The sequence below is a fragment of the Vidua chalybeata genome, chromosome 5, assembly GCF_026979565.1.
Source record: "Vidua chalybeata isolate OUT-0048 chromosome 5, bVidCha1 merged haplotype, whole genome shotgun sequence".
NCBI lineage: Eukaryota > Metazoa > Chordata > Aves > Passeriformes > Viduidae > Vidua > Vidua chalybeata.
This window is the reverse complement of record NC_071534.1, coordinates 24,257,784-24,278,708: the sequence shown is the minus strand read 5'-3', so window position 1 is coordinate 24,278,708 and position 20,925 is coordinate 24,257,784. Positions and strand designations below refer to the sequence as shown.

General features: G+C 38.1%; 1 long non-coding RNA gene across 4 annotated transcripts in view; it reads left to right on the top strand.

Moving 5' to 3' along the window:
* Positions 1 to 20,925, top strand: part of LOC128787862 (uncharacterized) — a 108,033-nt gene that overhangs the window by 63,546 nt on the left and 23,562 nt on the right. For all 4 annotated transcript variants that reach the window (XR_008430877.1, XR_008430876.1, XR_008430878.1 and 1 more), the window contains one exon: positions 2,609 to 3,258. This is a non-coding gene — a long non-coding RNA (uncharacterized LOC128787862). The remainder of the gene's footprint in view (positions 1 to 2,608; positions 3,259 to 20,925) is intronic.

Sequence of the window (20,925 nt, the reverse complement as noted above, 5' to 3'; positions counted from 1 at the left end):
TAAGAATCCATCACATTGTTACTGCATAAAAATAACAACCCTTTCACTCTGAATTAAATCATGGGATTTTATGGTTGAAAAATAAAGTGCAGGATATGATAAGATACAGTTGCACCTGCACCCTTTCATCAGCCTCCACTGTGTGTCCAGCCTTTTTCCTGAATGAAAATTGAATGTTTTTGGAAATACTCTGTGGCTCGGTAATAGGACAAAAAGTATGGACTCAAGGCTACCTGAATGAGCACATATTTGGCATCTCCAAGACCACTTTCCAGGCTTGCAAAACATCCTTCTGAATAGCAAGCATATAATTTCTTGGTCTTTGAGCATGGAACTCACTTTTTTTCTTCACAGTTTACTTCTCCTGCCATGAAAATGGTATCTCATTACTATATAGTAAAATTATTATTGCTTCTCTGTGGGTGCACACGGCATGTAGTGCCCAAAGTCTGGAAAACCAGTATTTTGTTCAGTGCCAGACTTACCAGCAGTGTTGAGTTTGGGGGCTGTACCTACACTTCACTGGGCAGACAACCCAGTCACCACCTTTTTTTTGGATATCACAGCAGGGAAGGTCTCACAATGTGGTCAGGTCTTGACTTGAGGCTCAGAATGCACATCTCTGCTGGGGAACTCAGAAGTCCTCCATTTCACTGTCCTTATGTAGTCACAGGAAACTCACTGACTAAAGATTGCCTGAGAAATAGCCTCCTGAGTTTTTATGTGCCTCAGTCTTCCTGGAGGCAACCATTTAATGACCTCGCACATCAAAAAATTCAATGTGATCCAGGAGCACTGTGTACAAATTACTTGTATGTGCTAAGTGCTACTGGGTTTTCTTGGCTCTCAGGTGAGCTGAGGAGTCTAGAGCAATCTTCATTCTAAACACATGGAATGCTTTCACAGCTCAGCAAGCACATGGTCTTTGGCTATCTCACTACTGTATGTGACAAACTAATCAGGGTGTTCTCATGATACAGCTGGGAAGCTCTGTCAAGGAGGTTTGTCTCCTAAAAACAAATGGCTTAACCAACACTTTTATACTCCCTAAAGGTGTGAAGGCATTAACTAAAGATCCATGCCAAAAGCAGGTGTTAATGACAGGTACTAGGTCCCCCATATTATCCTTGTAGTTGCAGATGGCTGGTTTTCATTCTCCTTCCTGTCTTGCACTGGAACATCAAGCTGTGCATAGTGCGAAAAGAGCTGTCATGTTCCACTTGGGCTTTATACAGGGAGATATTTTTAACATTCTGACATAATCAAATAAAATGAAGTCTATATTTGATTTTTTTTTTTGTCATGTGTGCCACTTTTTAAAAAGCATTGTTTGAATAACAGGTGAGACAGAATGGTTCGACAAAAAGGAAAAAAATTATTTTCTCTTCATTCACAGTAGTTGCTGGCTTCCTTACTACCCATAGAACTATTAACATGTTTACATGTGAGCTTAAATACTATTCAGAGTTATATGGGTAGCGAAATCTGTCCTCAAAACAACTGCTTGAACTGGTAAGTAATCCTAATATTAATGGAAATGTTCTCAGAATCTTGTCTTACAATACTGTATTTTAAATATCCATATGTGTATATGTCTGGCATGAGTTGATCGTGTGTTATAAGAACCAGCTGAAGTTCATGATGTAACCGTGTTAACACTTTTTAATAGCTTTTTGAGAACACAACACAATTGTGTTAATGATAATCAGTTAAAGACTCTATTTGTTCCAGATGTTACTTTTCTAGGCAAAAACAAAACAAAAAAAAAATTCTTCTATATCCCTGCTTAATATCAAGTAGTCAGAAAAGTCCTAATGTGAACCTAATCTCTTTCTTTAGATAACATACTACTGAGCCATAGCTTGAACTGGATATGTGAATACAATTGTGAAAGAAACACAGATGCCTAGAAAAGCTTTTTTTTTTTCTGGCATGGATCTTTAGTTCCCAGTGGCCTAAAGTCCCACACCACAAAATCACTATAATTGGCATGGCTGGCAACTTCTTCTGTCATTGTCAAACAGATCTTTTACAGTAAATTTGTAGGAACTCTGAAACTGAGCTAATACCAGAAGTATCAAAAGAGAAAAAAGAAAGCAAACCACACACAGATTCAAGTATACCATTAAATGACTGACTTTTGATAAACTGTACTATTAAGTGACCTATATCAACAAAAAAAGACACATTTATTTATTAGTTGCTTACATTTCAAAGGGTCATCCAAGATAAACTTGACATTTAATGCTTCATCAATAAGAAGGGTACATTTTATTAGACTTATAATAAATAGACATGTCCAGGCTTGTTACTAATGTTAAATAAACATTTATCTTAAAGAATATATCCTCAGGAAAGAAAAGAATCTGCAAATTTGGAGGTGGGGAAACATTATACATGTAAGTCTATGCTGCAGTAGTAGCTCAAAAATATCTTTAGTTATTACAGTAGACTACAAGAAATACCTTCTTTTAGGGCTTTTCATTCCTGCATGAAACAGGAACAGGTATGATGGCCCAGAAATTCTCCTGCACTAGGACAATGAAGGAAGGATGTTCACGATGTGTTCCAGATTCCTGCTGTTGTGTTCTTCTCTGCATTGCTCCAGAGCATCCCTGCAATTAAGACATCTGAGGCAGAGGACGTACACAAGACCACAATTAACGTGTGACTGCATGAGATGACCACACGATTTTCAGCCTTGCTGTTCACATTCACAGGATGTCCTTGGCATGCAGTCAGCTCTTTTAAGGATACTTCCTCCTTTCTTTGCTCTATGCCATAAACACTCTGATCCGTCACCCTGCTTTTCACAAAGGAGCCTTCTCATTGCTGCCCTTCAACATTGCCATTGGCCTTTCTCTGACTGTGTGCTACTGGTCATGGCATTGAAGAGGCGTGAAGAAGGGAGCAGGAGGCTCCAAGAAAGGAGCTGACCCTACTGCCCAGAAGGAAAGCAGTATTGTTCTGCCCTGGTGCTAGCCATTCTTGGCCTGCTTTGCCGGTATCCCCTGTCCTTCCCAATGAGGTGACTACAAGGAATTTAGCTACATGGAACAGGTGCCATACATCTGCTGGGATTTCCTCCAATTTAGTCAAAGAACAAGGGCATTGCCTGTGAAGCAGGTGGACTGGCAGTGTGGAGAGTGCTGTAAGGATCACTCAGCTCTTCAAAATGCCTGTGGGGAGAGCATGGATTGCCACTGTTGATACAAATACAGGGAAGACCTTGACCTTGGTGGATACTGCTCTTGCAAGGTAAGGGAGATATGCCATTTGTACCAACATATATTGGGCATTAGGCCAAAGTAATAGTCTCTTTGCAAACAGCAGAACCCTTTTTTTTTTTTTTTTAATCAAGTGTAAAAGTCACTTCTGTTTCTCAATTCCACTTCTGTTTTACAATTTAAGATGATTTTATTAGCCTTACATCAATAAAGGAGTTGTAAAATATTGTAAAATCTGAAAGACAGGCCATTTTTTCTCTGTTATTAAATACAAAACACTCTTGCCCAAAAGGCATAAAATTAATTCTGCTAATACAGACAGAATCTATATAAAAAGACTACTCATATTAATCACAGTCAGATTAAGCACTGACTTTTTTTAGAAGCACTATAACATGTTTAGGCCCTTGATAGGCTGCCGTATTTTGATGTTTTTATGTGTTAGCAAATTTTGCAGTTCAGGGAAAACCAGAGAATTGAAGTACCAGTCATGCAGTGACAAGGTTGTTTTTTTCCAAAGTATTTAAGAAAAAAAAATTCATCCCCTAACAGCCTTATGTTTTTGTGAAAGAGCAATGGGCAAAGAGTGAGTGCCCCTAGCCTTCTCTGTCATGCAGACCATTGTATTCTCCACTGTCTGTCCATTAAAAAATATCTTTTATCAGATTTTCTGCATATGACTGTGAACAGAATGTCCTGCATAGTGGCCATGTAGACAGGAGAGATGTTCCACTGACTTTAACTGCATCCTCATGACTGTAGACCTGGATATCTGATTCACTGAATTTCCCCTCCCAGGAAATGATGTACTCCACTTCCTTTTGTTTGTCCCAGTGTCATGGTCACACCTTCTCTCCAAAGGGAAAAAATGCCCGCCAGTGAGTTTGGTCTGTTCAGCAGGGTTTTGGAAAGGACATATCTTACGTAGAGCTACAGGGGTTAAGCAGTCTGATATGAGATGAGGGCAGGATGGGCTGTGCTGTGTTAGGCGTGATGTTTTGGAATACTGGGGTGGGCTGGCAGGAATGCAGATCATCTAAATTGTGTAAGGAATTCAGAGCATGCTGGAGGAAAATTCTCTTAAGGTTTATTTCTTGACATTAAAGCTGCAATGCTCTCAGTTTCACATAAAGGAGATGTGAAGTGCTAGACAATGTGGGCAGTCAGAGAGTCTGGTCTTGAGTATGTTGCTGAAACTGTAACAAGGCAAACTGTAACTGCAGCACAGCAGTTGACTTGACTTGTTCTGGCCATAGCCCTGGCATGGGTGTTTTAACATGTGCCAAGCTGATTATAGTCTGCAGGAGACTATGTGCCAACTGAGAATTGCTGGAAGGCAGGCCAACATCAAAACAGTTAGAGGGTAAACTGCTTGTTGACTTTGTGAGTGACTTCTGGGAAGAGGGGCAGCCTCTGGCAGCCTCTGAAATTGCTGAGAATGGAAGGAAGTCCTCTCAGAAACGTAGTTTAGGGTGGTTATGAGAAAAAATAACCCTTGAGCTTCTTTGAGAGAAGAGTTGTGGGAAAGATAAAGGGAATACATGGACTCAGTGTGGGGGAAGGGAATGAAGAAACTTGCTGGGTTTGTTAGGAAATTGGTTCATTTTGCCTTGTTCACTCCAGTTCAGTCTGGAGGATTGGGACCTTGTATCAGCCAGTGAAATCAGGAGGGTTTGGAAAACATTGGTCCTTATTTGCCACAAAAGCCAAAAAGAGAATGTATATAAGTACAGGCTTTTAATAAAAATGGGCACGCATCATGCAGATACCCTTGTGCTTTACTCTTTCTGCTGGTAATAGATTGACCAACACCCCTCAGTTTATCCTTGCCAGTTTTCTTAATAGGGACTGAAATCCATAAGTCATAGCTGTGTTTCTTGGCTTTGGTCTGTGATTAAAATCATTGCAGATGGAGCAGGAGTGGATAGGTAAGCTTGTGGTACTTAAATCCAGGCATTTATTCATGATAAATTGCATTTAGTTCATTAGATCAATCTCTCTGAGCATTTTTTCTTCTGCCCTCAATTCCCTGTATCACTAGAACCAAAGGGAGTTGTAGTGTCTGCATGTTTTTAAAATAAACAGAAAAATCCTTGATGGTGTGGACTAGATGTTCCTGATAACATGTTGCCAACAGAAAAGTTCTCATCCTTGAAGAAAGTTTTTCAAGTGGTCATGACACTCTCAATCACGTAAGCCTCTCTTCAGAACAGACATTCGGTGCCCTCAAATGACTCTTCAGACTTGGCTCAGAAGCAGGCTGACACAAAAGGGGCTAATTAACACACACATTTTCATGTGGAGGAATCTGGTTTCCAAACAGATTTTTACCAGTAATATAGCTGACAAGCTGAATCTACTAGGACTGTTTCTTCCATCCAATTTGAATGAAAATGGGAACAAGGGATAGGAGAAAGAGACATTTCATTCCAGTGATGGTACAGACATGTTGGATTCCTTTGAGCCCAACTTCTGTCATATTTCTTCTTAAATGGAGCAATGCACAAAATATAAGAGGCAACAAATTAAAATACAGATGTTGCAAGTGCCATTTACACATCCAGAGAAAATGTGGGTATGAACATTTCAGGAGTATATATGCATTTATGGAGAAGATACAGAACAGGGGTAAAAAAAGTGGTTCTACATTATAGCACTGGCATATTATAAACTCAATTTTTCACTTCTGCTATAGACTTCAGATCCTGTAATTCTCTTATAATGGTAGCAGCAGTATAGCCCTACTCTGCACAAAATATTTTAAGACTGGCTGTGTGTCTGTCCAGACAATTGTGACAGGACTTTGAGGCAAAACAGTGCAATTAGTAGAACGCAAAATTCAAACACTTCCTCTACTCCCTCACACTCCCCCCAACACCAGTTACGAGAACACATCCTTAATGTGCAGGGCCTTGGGCTCTCCTGCTTAATTCATGTTCTCTCTATTCCGCCTAGACTCTGAATCAATTATTAATTTGCTGTCACCTTTATGGAAAATTATACATATACCTCTCTCCCACCACAGAAAAAACTACCAAGTGTTGATAGCTAATTGCTCCAGATTAATCCACTGCCCCTAGCCCTGTATCTGGCAGGGCATTGTAGTGGCTTCTAGTAAAGGGCTCTGGAGATATGAAGAGATTTTCACACGTTTTGGTGAAACAAGGAGTCCATTGTAACATTGTGCCCTTTGGATCAAGAGTAAAGAAATTATTTTTTGTCAGTTTATCAAAGGAAAATTAGAGTTCCTTAGACATCAGTTACATTGAATCTGAGCCTTTAATCATACTGACAAGAAAAGATAGAGAATTTGAGCTAAAGAATGTGTTCATGGCCTTAATGTTGGGTGGTTGGTATTTAACTCTGTGTAAACTCCTGACTTTTACTGGGAAGAGTTTTAACTCACTCAAGTTGTGTACTTCTGTATAATTTCAGTTTAAAGTATTCTATATCACTCTATCCATTCATTACATATGGTAGACTGGATCACTCCAAAGACTATTAGATATAATTCTGGAAATGCTTCATTCACAAACCTGTTTGGTTTGCATCCAGCAATACAAGGAACTCGAACAGCAGTTTAGGGGGGGAAAAAGTTGTGATTCTCAATGACACTGGCTGGGCAGTCTTTATTCCATGTGAAACTCTATTTGCAGTATGACCAAATATTAATATACTGAAAGCTGTTATTAATGGGTGCTGGACCAAATCCCAGAAAAACCTTTAGGAAATGCTTAATGAAAAAAAGTGTTGAACTTGAGGCTTATCTTTGAGAAAGCAAGAGAATGCTAAGTGGAAATTATATGTAAACAGAAGATGACCTGGTTAATACATGAATTACTATGCAGTTATTTCAGATTACAGGCTTTTCCATGTCTGACCAATGGAAAAATGTACAAACAAATTATAATTGCAGAAAGAAAGCCTCCTGGACAAACAGCTGGGGGTAATTATGAGACCATGACCAAGCCATCAACAGTGTAGGTGTTGCTTTCAGTTTGGAGCCAAAGGGAAAAGGAGGCAGTTAAAAAAGTGCCCTGGGGAGGAGTAGGATGGAGCTGTAAATACAATAACAAAGAGGGGCCACTTTAAAAAATAGTAGTAGCAGTAGAGAGCATACAAGGAATAAAAAATATACGTGTTCAAAAGAAAAACAGATTTTTAGAGGCAGAAAAGTGGAGAAATAGCTTAGGAGTTGTCCAAACTCAAGTTGAATCAGATGTTACAATCCCCCTACCCCCCAGCAAAATCTAAATAAAATATGTATCTAATTTTCTTTTCTACTCTTCCTAGAGTGGGTTTGTGACACTCTTCTCTCTTGCCCTATCGTTTCCTTTTTTCTCCTTCTGAATAATTTGCAGTGCACCACAAGTTTTTTTGATTCCCCTGTGTTATGTGCTATTCTTGACTTTTATTGATGTGCACTTTCTTGGATTGTCTGCATCCTTTAGCATTATTTCTTCTTTTTACTGCTGTTTACTCACTCTACCATACTGAGGATTTGCAATAATGAACTTCTGGTGGAATGAGGTATACAAGAGACTTTTCTTAAAAAACCTTTGCTTCTAATTAAACAATTTTTTTTTTTTTTTTTTTTTTTTTTTTTTTTTTTTTTTTTGCTATGAGGGCTGTCCAATCATTGAATGCCATGGGTGTAACTTCTGCCATATAACATGAATAGGTATTCAATTAAAGTTTAACATTGTGGACAGATACGTTTTGGACAGATATAGTCATCTACTTAACTTTTCTCATGGCCTTTACTCAACAGAACAGTGTTAGATTTAGTATTGCTAAATGAGAGGACTGAAATTGCCCATTCTACAGTGATGTAAGATGCAGAAAGAGATTTATCAGTGTTGTTGATCCAGAAAGAGTAATTTTTCTTTCTGAACCCTTAAAAATGTAAGCAAGACTGACCAGTTTCAGGCCCTGAAGGAACTATGGGATAAAATTCAGTCTCTCATTCAGAACCAATGAAAATAATTATGACAGAAGGTCAGTATGCATTCCTACAGAAAACAGGTAATGAGAATCAAAGAAGCTAAGTCCTGTCACTAAGTCTCATCTGAAACACCTGGTGCAAGCAGATAAGTAGCTCCCTAGTTTTGTTACAACTTGATCAAAGTACAGCTGAATTTTGGTTGATTTTGAATTATAGACATTCTGCTATGTGTTCTACCTTCAAACTAGTGGGTTTTTTTTACATTTCATAAATTGCCTGTTCAGATTTTGTAGCTTGCTTCTTGCCTTTGGACCTACTGGTTAGCACTCTGAAATACTGGTTTATAATTTGATTGGCACTAGGAGACATCAGGTACACCACATGTAGGTTTTAAGCCTACACAACAAGCCTAAATTCTTGTAGGAAGCACCATACAAATGCCAGAAAATCTTTTTTACAAAAAAGTCTTGAAGGCTGTTGAAAGAAAATGTTGAGCTACGAGAAACAAAAAAAATTTTAAAAATGTGAATTTAACTTGTTATGTTGGTGTGGACTGAGAGTGTATTCCACTCTTTGGGAGGTGTCAAGTTGAGCATGCTATCTTAACCACAGCCCTTTATAGTGGCTGAGTTCTAAACTTGACCCAAGTGCATGTTTAGCCAGATGTCACTTGCGATTACAGGAATTTGGACTGACTTTCAACTAAACCACAAACCTGGATGAATGAATGTTGTTCCAGATGCATTATCTCATAATCCTAAAGAAAATAACATCTCAGATGAAAGGACTATAGAACTTTCCTTTGTATGAGCTTTGAAAGCTAAGGCTAATCCTGAGATCACTGAAAAGATTTAACGTACCACTGCATGAAATTTTAGCCAAACAGAACTTAAGAGCTCTAATACTTTTAGAATCCACTCCAATTAGTAAAAGAATATTCAAAATTAATTGAACTGGAAACAATGATCTTGAAACTTACAACTATTTCTCACTTTAAAATGTTTCAATACATTTTTTATGTTTGTTAGCTTACATTGTGCTAGTAACTTCTTGATCATGCTTGGGATATGCTGCATTATGGGGAACTCTTTACACATACTGTTATGCAGAAAGGTCCCAGAGATAATAAAATTCAATAATCATAGAATCTTTTAGGTTGGAGAAGATCTTTGAGTCCAACCATTAACCCACTGTCAAGTCAAAATTTGTTGACATAAAGATTTGCATTGAACATCTGGAGAAAAGGGGACTGGGAGAAGGACAGCAAATGTTTTGGGGAGCTTCAGTCAATAAATAGCCACTCTACTGTTGCCTTTCTGCCCAGTCTGGAAATGAAACTTGAGGTAATTTTGGCAAGGAGATAATATAAAAGAGGATCTTTAACAAAGGCCTTCAAAGACAGTTACAGAAAGATGTCCACAAAAGCCCACCCCTACAGGGATGAGTACACATTTATAGGTTTTAGAAAATTAACATAATTGAATAAAAGCACCAATTAGGAGGACAAGTGGTGATGCAATTCCCCGCCCAGGTCAAGCCCCTTCTCCGGAGAACTCCCTTCAGCATTAGCTGTACTTTGTCCATGAGAATGTATCTCAAAGACTTGGTCCCCAGGAAGAACCAAGATAGCACTGGGGCTCTGTACCTCCCAGGGCTTGGAGCTCTGGAATTTGTTCTGCCTTTCTGCTTAGGAAAGGCCATGGAAAATTACTGGGAAAACTAACTACTAATACAATGGGTGACAGAGTTATAAATATAGTTGTGAAGAATACAGAGAACATTTAAAAGAAAAAAGGCAAAACCCAAACGGCATCAGTACATTTCTGATCTTATATGTGTATCTATACATGATTAATATTGTCAATCTTACTATTCTGCTCTTCAGAAGACACTCCAGGTCACTAGTTTAGTTTCTGGTTTCTAGCTTAAGACTTTGGATGAAATCTTCTCCCCCACAAAATATTCCAGAAGACATGAAAATAAGCAGGGCTTTCAAATAGACATGTTAGACCTGTATGCTCAGTGCACAGCTGAAGGTTCACTGTAGTCATTACTATGCTATCAACCTGGATTTCAAATCAAGTTATGGTGTGTTAACATGATGTCTTCTGTCAGCTGAACTATTGCAAATCTAAGTGGGTCTTCTTAGCCTCTAGCATGAGCAGAAATGAGTCTCAGTTTTAGTTGTTTATTATTGCAGACTGATCTAAGTCACAGTAATTTCCCGTTGTTTCTGGCAGAGTGAACTGGCAAAGATCATGTGTTGTACAATAATTTGTCAAGCAACTTGATGGTGTGTCTGAGTCTTTTATGAGAGCTATCCGAGATATTCTAAAAATTGTATGCCTGGTAAAACTTACAGAGCAAGCTGATTTATAGGCAGATGCAATAATTAATAAAAGTAGGCCAGTTTTCTCAGTGGTGGGACAATGTGTTGGAGTACTGGAATAACAGAATTAAAACAGGGAAAATAACATGTATTTCCCTAAAAGACTGTGAGTATCTTTGGTTGATTCCTTTGGTGTGACCAGAAGTGGGTAAGAGTTTTTGAACTCCAATTGCAGAAGCAGCCAGAAAATGAATGCATATAGAGGGATGTGAAACAGTGACATGGGCTAAGCATACAAGAACTGGAAATCAGTTATGCTGAAGATATTACTGTTAATATCTTAGATAAAAATATTTGGGTTTGCTCACAGTACATATACCTTTGAGATGTATGTATTAAGCTAATGATGAAGGATTAGGTATTAAATTAGGCAGCTAATTCATACATGTTTGTGTGAAAAAAAAAATATATATATTCTCTTAGCTGGAATTTGACACCTTGTTATAGATAAAGTGTATGAGCGTCTCTTTCTGATGCCAAACAGAAGTCTCCAATAATGGCCAGCAATGTTATAATGAGCATCACAGATATGAGTAGCTATTCCTTCCAAGTGTACCCTTTTGTAGGAGAAATAAGAGTCTGCTAACATGACATTCAATTACTTCCTTTCCCTCTTTAACCTGCAGCAGCCAAGTAGGTCTCTTCTCATTGACTGTTTACATAGCTAATCCTTTCTCACCATGAACAATTTAAGATAAATGACACCTATTCAGTGAAATAAACTTTATTCTGCTTTTGTTTCATGATTTATTTAAACTCAGGTTATCAGGTTATTTAAACTCAGCTCTTATCATCTTGGGAAGAATAGGGAGAATAAGCAATTACTGGCTTTGATAAGAATAGCTAGTGCAAGAATCACCAGAAGTAGATTTATATTCTTTACCTGTGCAACATAAATCAGAAAACATAGCTGTCACACAATTCAAGGTTTGTTTTCCACATATACGTATAAGTTAGCTACCGGAATGCTTTGATAGTGTTTTCTAAATGTGGTGTAACACTGCCGAGGAAATAATAATTTAAGAGTGCTGAGGTAGCCATTCAATGTCATTGCAAGGCTGCTCTAAAAAAACCTTTGAAAAGTCATGGCAGTTGGACAAAATTCTCAAGGACTGGCAGACAGCAAAAACACTCCTGTTTTCAAGAAGGATGAAAAAAAGCAGCTGATATTTTTTATTTTTACTTTTATAAGGCTTTCAACACTCCTGTAATAGCTCCTATAATATCTGCATAGACAAAGGTGGAGTTTGGATGATGTAGTGAGGTGGATTGAAGACTGGCTGAACTGCTGGGATCAAAGGGAAGCAGTGTGAAGCTGTACTGGAGGGTAGTCATGATTTGTGTGCTCCAAGACTGGGATAGTGGAGCAAAAACTGTTAATCTTCTTCACTTATGATCTGGATAAAGGGGCAGAGTGCACACACAGCAAGTTCGTGGATGATGCAAAATTAGAATGATTAACACACTAAATGGTTGTGCTGCCTTTTAGAGAGGCTTTGACAGGTTAGAGAAGTGGGTCAACAGAAATCTCATTATTTATAACAAAGAGAAATGTAAAGTCCTGTGTACCTGTGAAGCTTCATGGTTTAGAAATAGTGTTCTCCAACTTAATTTTTCCCACTGAAAGCACTCCAAGACTCTTATTTGCTCCTTGCAGTTGGCTGGAGAGGAGAATTGTAGACACAAAAGGTAAGGATCACGGGATGAGGTAAGAGCAATTTACTGGAAGCAGCAATGAAATTAGTAAACAAACAGTAACAGCAACAATGCTAGTGACAGAGGGCAGAAGAAAAGAAAATGTTATTGCTCACTGCAGCAACACCCGACCATAGACAAATTCCACACGGCTCCTGCTGCCACACTCCCCTACGGCTCCCTCTGGCTCTCACAGGCCTACCACACAGCTCCTTCTGCCATGCTTTACCCCACTGGAAGGAGCCCCTTCTCCCCAGAAGAGAGAACCTTCCCCACCTGGAGTGGTTTGGAATAACTTCTGGGTCCTGGTCATTCCCTCTCTTGGCTACTGCAAAATACAGCCCTGTCCTGGCCAGGACCAGAACAAAGGAATAGCCCCATTCACCAACACTGGCTGGAGACCAACCAGTTGGAAATCAGCTTTCCAGAAAATAACTTTGTGCCCTGAGGATTCTGGTGGACAAATGGACCACGGGCTAAGATTGTGACCCTGTGGTAAAGAAGGCCTGCCACGTTCTGGGCTGTGTTAGCCAAATAATTTCCAGAGGATGGAGGGAAGTGGTCCTTTCCCTTTTTCCACTCTAGTTCTGGATTTCCCTATATACAAAAAGGCTACTCTTGTGCATGTTGATAAAGGGTATGAAGATGATTTAGGGACTGGAGCATCTGACATGTGGATGAGAACTAGAATTGGTAAACCTAGGGAGGTCTTAGAGAGATATTTTCAAAGTGGAAAAGGGGGAGAAGGAGCGAGAACAAAGTTGGGTTCTTCTTACTGATTTCCTGTTAAAAGATAGGAAGCCATGGAAACAAACCGAAACACAATATATTTAGATAAAACATAAGAGAAAGGTTTTCAGTGTGAGTGTGTTCAAAGGCTGGAAGAAGTTGCCCACGGAGATTGCAGAGTCTCTGTTCTTGGAGACATTCAAACCCTCATGGGCAGAGTATCAAACAAGGAGATTTAGTTGACCTTACTCAAACCAAATGGATGGTGTGTAAGGGGAGAACAGCTAATATTTTTAGAGGATTAATAAACAATATTCAGAAGTTTCTTCCAGTCCCAATGATTCTATCATTCTGTGAAATGACTTTCAAGAACTACACTTTCCATGCACTCTTCACAAACTATGAAGCCTAGGAGGTTGGCGTACCACTGTCATGACTTACATGACCAAAATAGTCAGAAAATCTGTCTGATTAAGCAAAATATTTTGTGGACTACAGTGCACAAGAATTTAACCTTGACCTTTTTCCTGAGGTTGGGACAAATTGGTTATGCACACAGGTAGCAGAGAAGTATGGGCAGGGCGGTTTTTGGAAGAAGCCCATTTTGTTTCCACTTCTATAGAGTCTGTGGGAAAGTTTTGACAGTTGTCTTGGCATTCAGTTGTTTACAGGAAACCATATGCAGGACATGCAAAGCAAAAGTCTGAAAGAATTGAGCATTCTTCACTTTTCATGAGAATACATTCCTACAGAAAAAGTAAACAACACATATTGACTTATTAATAAGGTGGAGAATATTTTGCCTCTTAATAAATAAGACTTCTGCTAAAGAAACACCTCCCATTCCCTGTGAAATACCCTACAGGGTATTTCAGAAATTGAATAGAGCTACATTTCTAATTCTCAGTATTAACTAATTTAGGATAACTTTTTTTTCTTTCTTATATGGAGTCAAATAGCTGGGTAAAGCATACTATTATTACTAATTTGGCTCAAGTCACAATTATGATGTTCAAAACTAGACAGTACTTCTACAAATATCTTGCTTTTTTTGCTGTCTGAAGTTTTATATGTTTTAACTTTCAGCAGTAAATGTGTCACTCATCCAGAAGCTTTATCCAAAAGTCATAGTTGGCACACACTCCATTATACCAAATAATACCAAATAATGAAGAAGAATGGAGACTGATTATTAATGCAAAATGGCTTGAATAAGCAAATTAATAGAATGACAAAAATAGATTAAATAATTGAGTCTCAGAGGGGATGTTAAAATGTACGTCTTACATAAATAAAAAATGAAGTGGTTATGACACAGAATGAGTCATCCTGTGAATAAGAGGAAGATGAATTCAAATGTTATTTGCCAGTAGTAATAGATGGTACCACTCCGGTTCTGTCAATCTGCTAAATAATAAAGATGGACCTAATACAGGAAGTCAGTAGGAGTTTGGCTTGGCTAAGGAAAGTAGCATAGAGCACTAGGAAATTAATGAATTTAAATATGAAATATCTGTTGTGTTGCCCTACATTCTAATCCTGTCTCCTGTGAATCAACTAGCTAAATAATTATTAGCATCAATGAGAACAGGGAAGGACCTCCTCTCCTCTGGTACAAATTAATTTCCTTGTTAGATGGAAAGTAAAATTTAAAGTAATCTGCAAATAGCCCATAAAATGTTAATTTTTATCAAAATAGTAAAATCTTAACAGATTTTTTTTTAGTAATGTCTGTCAGTGAAGGACAAGGTAGAAATAATGTTCATTTTAGAGTCAGTAGAAATTTAAATTTTTATCATATGCCAGAGGATGCATGAAAGAAATGGCAAACCTATAGGACAAGAGTCATTTAAGAATTAGCATGTAAATAATATTATGTTATCAAATCTGAGTTATATAAGTAGGTATTACTACATTCAGTACTGAATATTTCATTATTGGATTAGAAAATGTAAGTTTAATATCAAATGGCATTTCCATATGAATTTCTATGCATAAAATATCACAGATGAAGTTTGAAAGTTGCTGTTGTTTTTAGCCATGTCCAGATTGGATCAGTTTTTTAAATCTTCCTTCTTTGCTCTACATATTAGGCTGAAAAAAACAGGACAATGACTGCTATTTTATTGATTTTACTAATCTGAATTCTCAAGTTTTACTTTGTCACTGCTAAAGGGAAAGTAAAAGAAGAGGAAATAGTGGCATGGTTTTACTGCACAAAGAGTAGAAAAAAAAATAGAGAAGTAAAAAGAGGCTAGAGGGACAGAGGGGAAATAAGCTTGGCAAAAAAAGTCCTGAAGTGCAGGAAGGTCAGAATGGGAGAGAAAGCTTGGAGGAGACAGATGTGCTTGGGAACAAAAAGGGTAAATGCAATTTCTGGAGTAGAGTGAAGCCTTGGACTCATTAAAGCAGAGAAAACAATCAAGAAGGAGACTTTGGGGAGCAAAGAGAGCAATCACACCTTGGAAAGAAAAAGAGAAAGAAACTGGGAAGTGGGCCTGAAAGAAGAGAGCAGGGGAGAATTGAGAAATGAGGTTTTGGGAGAAAAGATAGGGCTTTGTTAGGATGGAGTTAAGCAAAGAATATTGCTAAAGGCTCCAGCTCTCTGAAATGTCAGCCAAGGTGGCTGTCTGTAAATCTCTGGGTTTATTTATTTGTCTTGCCACAATATATAAAGGAATTTATTTAGTTAGTGAAACACATTTTTCTTGCATTCTGCAGAGCCTATTCTCCCTTTGGTGTACATGCTAATGGGAGGTTGTTGAATAAATCAATAGGAGAACAGATGTCTTTGAGTAGTTTTCCATTGGCAATTTATTCTATTTAGAATTTTTAAGAATATGCAAACTTTTGGAAAAGTTTGCATAGGATATGCCTAGTTCATGCAGGCTGGAAACTCAGAATTTTGTACTTAATTGTGAAATAGTGAAATACAGAGGGCTGACAAATGACTGGATGATATAAGCCTGAATCACTTAATCACTAACATGGTTAGATTATCAGTGATGTTACTCCACCAGAAAGTGCTCCGCTAGGTGAAAAACAGTTGTCCACTTATTCCGAAGACTATCTTGGACAGTGAATTAAGTAGTCTGGGTAATTAAAGGATTCAGTGAATGCTGAAATAGATTGTTCAGTCTTTGATTCTGGTGTTCAGAGAAGTAAAGAAGTTATGAAAAAAACGAGAGGGGTTCTGTTAACAGTATAGTTCTTCCATTTAATGTATGAAGTTTCATAGAATTTGTCCAATTATACAATCAGATATATCACATTAGGAAAAGAGCCTGCTTCCTTTGCTCATAACAATTAGTATGTCACTTTTTAGGTGGGATACCTGAAGGCAGCAGAAGGCCTTGAAAAGTAATGTACTCTTCTTCATATAAAGATGAAGAGTAGGTAAGGAGTTTAAAAGCTTCTTTCAGTATTTTCCTTCTTTTTCACTGTATATCAGCACAATGCTTTGAAAAGTTTCCTTCCTTGTTTAATCCGATTGTTGGCTTACAATACTGAGCTGCAAACTGAGCTAAACCAAAGCAACCTAAACCCCAATGAATTTGCAGTGCCTCATGTACTAATGCCCACATTTTGTCACAGGTTTCATAATTAGTTAAGTACATAAGAATGTGTTTGTACCTGTTGGCAAATTTATAGCTGATCTGGTCTGAAGACAAAAATGAGAAAAGCAAAATGTTTTCACAGCAACTACCAAAAATACTATTTTTCTTCTAATATAATGTGGCATCTGTTTAATTTTGGGTTAGGATATTAAGAACCAAATATTAAAGACTTCTTTTACTTGGGAAACACACCTTGTTTGGGATCCTAATGCTCTAATTCTGTTCAATTTATATGTAAAAATATACATGTATATGTAAAGTTTTCCCTCACTGAGTGTCACACTGATGCACACATACATAAATTAGTCTAAAAAGAAGGCAGATGGGTTGCACAAATTCTTTTGGGTTATTGTGATGTGGGTAGAGAGGACAAACTGTTCCTGAAAACGAGAAGGATAAGGGTTCTCTGCCATGTCATTCAGGGGAGGAAAGGATAGACTTAGTGATGTTAGATGCCGGAATTGTCAGGTTCCATGTGTTGAACCAGCTGCCATGAGCAGAGTGGTTCCTGGCATCTGGTATGAATCATCTGCTGGTGGCTGGTACATGGACCCATAATCATCATATCAGAAAGAGGGAAACTTTGTCTGGAGTCCATTCGAATGCTTACTGTTACAAAGGGTCTTTGTCTTTAGCAGGAATTCAAACCCAGGATGAATTGAATTCTGAACTGTTCATTTGAATCTTGGCTGCAGGAAAGATTATTTTCCATATTTTAACTAGTCAAGAAAAGGTAGATGCCATCCTTGTTTTGAATTTTGTCCCTTTGGGGTGCCCATCTCAAAACCAGGCTGAGCAGCTTTTTTCATGTGTGATTGATGCACAAAAGAGGCCAGTATCACAGGACTTGCCTTGCAGCTGACCTCTGTGAGACTGCATCCACAGCCTCCCACAGGGATCTGAGTGAATGCTAGAGCCCCAAGAGCTCAAACAACTCTGCCAACTTGCATCAAGTTTACATTAAAACAAGAAAGAAAAAAAAAATTCAAACCTTTCAAATGGAGAAACATTTTTTGAATTAAGATTTATTACTTGGTTTTATAATCTGTTACTTGACAGCAGCTGGCTATACAAAGTATGGAGTCTATTGGATTAGTTTATATAACAGATGGTTCTGTTTTCAAATTTACTCCGAAATGTTCAGATGCTTTAGTAAATTAATATTTCCCATCTGATAATAGCTCATGGATTCAGCTTTAATCTTCAGTCTTTCAAAAAAAAAAAAAGAATTAATAAAGACCACTGGGAATCATTGACACTCAATTTGAAAATGATAGCCTGGGGAGTGGCAGGGCTGGGGCAAAATGCATAAGACATTGCAGTAAGAGTACTGTACTGAGGTTTAAGCTAAAATCCCAGTGTATGCAGTGTTAGTGTGTACTTCTCAAAGTATTTTTATTGGAAAATTTCAAGACCTGTTTAATGTCTTAGTTGTGTACGTTTTATAAAAATCAGTCTCGAAAGAACATAAAGAATGACCAGGACAATAGGTTCATTAAGCTTCATGAAAGCTCTGTAAAGTGGGTAAGATTATCATTGTAGTGCAACACCTTATTGCAATATAATAATTATAATGAATGGTTCATCCCATATATATATATATATATATATATATATAAAATCATTGGAAGAAAAAGAAAAAAGAAATCCAAGACAGCTTTTAAACACCTGCAGGCAGTACAGTGTTGTCTGTTTCTTACTCAGTAGACATATGGAGATGTTCTATGTCTGCATGTCAACCTTATACCAACTTTCATCAATCTTCTTTCTTTGTCTCCACTGACATCTTAAAAAAAACTTACTAAAGGATGTGAGCAAAATAGGAACTGCAAACAGTGAAGATGCTGTTCCAAAATAAATTTGCTCTCTGTATATAGATGTGATGTGATACCAATTTATATTACATAGCACTTTTAATTAGGCAGCCTGCTTTGTCTACAGAACTCCATTCTCATTAATGACTATGACAAATGGTACTCATTGGAGATTGGTCTTTATCTGGCAGTTCTTCACAGTCTCATTTTTCAATATATGACTGTATAAATTATTTATTATGTGCCATCCAAACCCTGTCCTCAATATAGAAATTTTAATGTGTACAGAAATATTTCTACTGGGCTCGTGCTTTAGTGCCAGTGGTTCAGTTCAAAGAGAATATGTGACTGCAGACAGGATTTCAGAACCCTGGAATTACGTGCCCAAACTCCACATGTGATGTAAAGGGAGGGTAAAGTTATTTCAGAGGGCTGTGTGGATTGACTCTCAGGTTGAGTAGACTGCTGTTCAGGGATGACACAGGGTTAGTGAAAAGGAAAAATGCACCTAAAATCTTTCCACTGTGAAATCTTAAAAATCTTACTCAAGAGTATAAGATCACACATCCTTGCACTTTGGACAGAAGTCTATCCCTCATCCTTGGTGAAGCATCTAAGTTCTTGCTTTCAATAAAGAGCAGGGAACATTATTATTTCAGAATTTGCCTAGAGGAGGAGGCAGCAAAGGATTTAAGGGTACTCTTACTGTGACGTTGGTTGTGCAACAGTTTACTGGTTAAGCATTCACTTGATATTTTAGAAATCCAGGTTTCATTATTTTCAGTCTCACTCTGATAGAGGAATAAAAAGTGTGCTCAACAGCCATTCCACTGTGCACTAAAGCAAGTTCTACTCAATAAAGCAAGAAAGAAGACAAGGTGAACCAATATTTCTTAATTTAATGGCTAGGGCATGCAGTTGAGAATGAAGGAGGAAATGAGTGAGCAGCTGCCACTCAAAATAGGGAATATCTATTTTGCTGCTTTTCCCTGTGAGGAATCCTTAAAAAAATTTGAAAAACCTACAATTGAGTGTGGGGCTTTCTGATCCAGTCCTGCTGTTGCCTGGAGCCTAAAGCTCGTCCAGAAAGTTTATGAACATCATCCTTTCATGTTGTGGCAGAGTTTCAAAATGAGCCAGTGTTTCTACCCTCCCTTCCTTGCATTCCCCAAAGTCTATTGTGTGGAAGTTTTGAGTATGACTCACCTCAGAAGAAAGGGAAAATTGAGACTGTACCTCCTACATACCCAAGGAATGGCATATTGACTAGACTGTTGCCTAACAGGAGGCACCACATACTTGGTCAGTTAGGTTTCAACAGAAATCAGTGGGAGTAAACTTTTTAATAGATAAAGATGGGAGTTTCTAGAGCCAAATCAGACTAAGGAAAGCATGTTAGATTGAAATAGGCCCTATTTACAGTGACATACCTCTCAGTGAATAAGAAGGAGTAGAATTTTAGACTCTCGTTACACTGTGAGGTTATTGAGACTCTTATGGATATGAGGTGTTTCCAAGATTGGGTTGAAACAGAGGGGTGTTATAGGAGCTCAGAATGATTTCATCTTAGAGACAGTCCTGTCCAGTATGGACTATTTTTATCACAGAACAACAACGGACTTTAGATAAAACAGTGAAAGAACATGAAGTGGCCATGCTGACAGTTTAGTTGACATTATAAGAACAGTGTAAGTGAAGAGTAGAGCTCATCCTGAGGCCTCTTTGGTCTCACTGATCTCGGTTACAGGAATAAGAGCTCAGTACACTTGCTGTGCGGTTTCATGCTGTACAAGAAACAAAGAGCAACCATGTTGTCCACTTCAGAAAATTTCAGATTCTTTGACTTTCCCAGCAGAATCTAAGAGCTGCACCTAGGAGCTGAGGAAAATCAACTCACCCAAGGGAAATTTTAAGTACTCCAGACTTGAGGAGATCCTTCTGCCTCCTGCATATTTCAGTCTCAATGTTAGGTTTTATGGCAGGTAGCTCTCCACATTCAAGAGACAGCCTTGAGCACCATGCACTAAATCAGGCTGGCTTCACTTGGAAGAACTACATTGTCATGGACTCTCGTTGTATCTGTGTATGCACATCACAGCTTCCTAAAGCAGCTTGCAATGCAGTAACACAGGAACAAAGATCAGACCAAAAAACCACAGGACATTCAATCCTGCCATATATGGTGGATCCTCACGTGTGTCATCAGTGGGTCTGGGTTCTTGAACACAGCTGTTTGGCACTTGAGCTGACAAAGTAATCTGTAGTGGCAGAAGGCTTTTATCTTCCACTAGGGGGGAATGGATATACATACTTTGCTGGTAGGTTAACAAATCTTTGCTAGCTCATGAACAAATTAAGAGACTTGGGGGTAGTAGGTTAACTGGCCGTAAGGCACTGATTAAGAAAGCCATCGCCTAAAACCAGAATCATACCCCAAGAATGATGCCTTGTTTCATTTTATCTGTCTGTATTTCTGTGAGCTTTTGAAGTGCTTAAGTTAATTTTTTTT